The sequence below is a fragment of the Nematolebias whitei genome, chromosome 15, assembly GCF_014905685.2.
Source record: "Nematolebias whitei isolate Nwh7 chromosome 15, NemWhi1, whole genome shotgun sequence".
Classification (NCBI taxonomy): domain Eukaryota; kingdom Metazoa; phylum Chordata; class Actinopteri; order Cyprinodontiformes; family Rivulidae; genus Nematolebias; species Nematolebias whitei.
Genome location: NC_056512.1, coordinates 8,004,256 through 8,007,959, shown reverse-complemented (window position 1 = coordinate 8,007,959; position 3,704 = coordinate 8,004,256).

Genomic DNA, 3,704 nt, shown 5'->3' with positions numbered 1-3,704 from the left:
GAGAGACGAAACGTTTCTACATTTTTTGTTGTTTTGCTTTGTTTTGTTTTTTTTTGAATGTCCAGAGGACCAGATTGAACTTTTTTAGACTCCTCCTGTATGTTCACTCTGCAGACACAAAACCTTCTGTACTAATACTATATTATACTTTTCAGAAAATTAAATGTGTTTGCTTTCAGAGAAGTATTTCATTAATAAATACAAATATGTTTGGGACCAAAAAATGAACAATGAATGGATTGTTTTGCTTTGTTTTGTTCAGCAGGTTTTTTGCCACCTGCTGGATGAAAACAGTATCAATCATTCACTGCAGTCAACTGACTCGCTGACCTAAAACATTTGAACTGTAAACATATACACAAGAGGTCAAAGGTCAGACTTTATCTAGAAGGACAGAGGAACTGTCCTATTGTTTCTGATGTTGTTTCACCAGGCAGAGGGAACACACTCCAGTTCTAAACAAAGTGTCATGAAGACCTGCCATTTAAGCCCAGATCACTTTAACCAGATAAATAAGCTAATTAACACATGTCCCAAATTTACCGGAAACTGGTAAGTTATGAAAACTAAAATAAACTGCAACTAGTTTTGCCAAAGAACATAATAAAACAGATATTTGTGAGGAGCAATGACTGGGCCTTACATTATTTACAACATTGAGAAATAATGTTAATTAAAACATTGTTTGAAAGCAAAAATTGTATTCTGCAATTTTGTTTTCTTGTTACATACATAAACACATACATTAGAGCTGTCATTTCTAACCCGAGCACTAAGCCCGACTTGGCCTGGCCCGAATTCATGCCGGGCCGGGCCATAACAATGTGCTTAATGTGTGGGCCGGGTCGGTCTCTGACTTTGATGCAGTTTAACAAATCACACAGCACACAAAAAAACCAAAACTAAATAAGAATGCACAAAATAAAACTGTGTTAATCTACTTGTAGAGGAGGGGGCAGATCTGACCGGCCAGTTGAAAGAGGTAAAGAAAATGTCCAGTTAAACTCAGATGGATCAGTTGATCACCCACCCGGTGCGTCTCCACACCTGCTGTCATCCGAAGTGAAGGAAGTAGCAGCATCTACAATAGCAGAAGCGAGCAGCACGTTCAATTAAAATAGCCTTGTTCTATAGTTTTCCAAATAATTTTGCTCTAAAAATATTTTTGTTCATTTGTATAATAGCCTATGTTTAGAGTTTATTTTTTAGGCTATTTGTTTTGTATGTTAATATCCATTTGGTGAAACAAGAACTCTTATATCTTCCTTTCTTTGAAATACATATATATTATTGCTATAAAATTTATTACAAAAATTCTACGTGGTACTATTTTAGATAAAGTTCATGCTCAATAATCCAGGTATAAAATCCAACAATGTTCAGGTCATCTGGACAGTTTCTTTTTTTTTTTTTTTTGCGCTGATACGTGTCATCCTTCATCCAAAGGACTTCCTCAGTCTGAGAAGCCAGACCATCTGAAACCGTCCACATAACCTGACCTGACCGGCCAGATGACATTGTTGAATAAAAAGTCAAATTTGTTTTAAAATGTTCCTTAAAATTAAAGTCCTATCATTCCTTCCAGAAAGGCATATTGTCTTTAATGCCAGAGCTTTAGATTCACTTATATTGTAAAAGGACAAAGCTGTAGCTGTTTTTGTCAAATCTTAAAAATAATGTTATGAGCAATCTTGTGCAATTTTGTCAGATGACATCCTGATGCTCAATAAAACAAGTAGAAAAACCTAAAAAAGTTAAGTCTGGTACTCTGGACATTGAAAAAATAATAATAATAAATAAAAAAAGTAGAAATGTTTCGTCTTTCATCTGAAAGACTTCTTCAGTCTGATGTGCTGTATTCAGCTCAGTCATATAAATAGCACCTTCGTGTAGTGAATCAACCAGTTTTATAAATAGCACAATAGAGAGGAGAGGCGAGAGGGTGGGTCAACAACAGGGCAATCAGGGTGCACCTGGTGATGAGCTGCTGAGATCACATGAGAGCTGTGCTGCATAAGTAACATGGCAGGATACTAGTAACCAAAGACAATTTGACTCAAGTAAAACAAGTCAATATATTACAATCAAACATAAAAAAATATTGTTAATACTAACCTCTGCCTATTGTTTCAATAAATCAAACTGGACGAGGAAACCTTGGACAGTCTGGAGAGTTACGTGGACAAGTGTTTTGACAACATTGTGATGGGCAAACCACAAAAAAACACCGCATCCACGGCCACACCAACTCCTAAACGCACACGTTCAGAGAGCTCAACCATCACGTCCACATCTCAAGAGAAAAGCTTCACTGATGTCCTAGACTCTATTGACGCTAACCAGCTTAGATGCCCGGCTTGCCCTGGTGGAGGTTCTCCACAAAGAGTTTCAAGCACTGAAGGAGTCTCTGGAGTTCAGCCAAGCTCAGGTGGCGTCGCTCGCAGCAGAGAACCAAACTCTGAGGGGTAACGTCAAAGAACTCACCGAGAAGATGACGCAGCTGTCTGGAAAAAACAGGAAAATGAACAAATCTATTTTGGACATTCAGGCTCGAAGCATGCAAGACAATAGGGTTGGACGATATGGCCAAACCTTTTATTACGATATATCTCTTAAGTTTGGTCGATAATGATATAATTTGATATCAATATAAACAATAAAAAAGCCTTAGAAAAACTACAAACTATACAAATAAATTAATGTTCACCTTTGTCGATAAACCTGGTGTCTGAAGTGATGATATATAGCAGACAACCAGCTTTAATGAAGGTGAAGCCTGATCAAAGTTCTCCTCAGCAGCTGAAAACAGAAGGACTGAACTCCTGCTTTAACTCAAGCTAAATACAATAATGTGTAATCAAAGTGTTTTACTGTTTTACTAATAATCAACAAGTAATCAACTAATGAAATGTATTGATTTATAAGAATTGTATAATCCATTGTATAATTGTGTGATTTACTTGGAAAGTGTTGAAGTAAAAAGAGCAAAGAGGCCTGATGTAACCATAGGGCAAGTCTGAACAAGTCTAAACATGTTTTGAGCAGAAGAAAGAGAACAAAATGTCATAAGGTTCAGCTCAACTCATCTCGTGGTGACGCACGTCTGAGCAAATAATAGGAACCAGCTTGTTTTTAACAGGTTCTGGAAAGTACCAGAAAGCAGAGAAAAACAACTTTGGGGAAAACCCCCAAGAACCAGTTAAAACCGGTTGAAGTGCAAAACAACAGTCACTTACTGGAAAAAAGATGATATGATTTTCCAGGAAAGGCCCCTAACCCCTCCTTAAGAGGAGGAGGGAAAAAGAAGTCTTTAAATACAGACTGAACTGATGAAACTTGGTCAAAAAGCTGAGTTGAAGAGCTGAGCAGAAGGGGCTACAAGCAGGAAGCAGTCAGAGGATCAGAGACGCCCGAAAAGAAGTTGGATTTTATCGGTTTGGGACAAGGCTGGGATTTTACTTCTCTTCTCACTGAAATGGGATTGGAATTAAGTCTTCACTTGCCACAGCAGACCGGAGAGGAATCCTATTTCTAAGAAAAGCTTGGCCCGGGCTCATCCAAAGCTCTGATTTCTTCAATTTGGCATAAGCTGCTCCTGTTTTGGGTAAGGCCCGTATTTCCCTCCTGGAAAACGGGAAATATGCCGTTTACCGACACAAAGATTCTCTGAGAGTCACCTCAGAATCATGGTAAGCGGACTACCC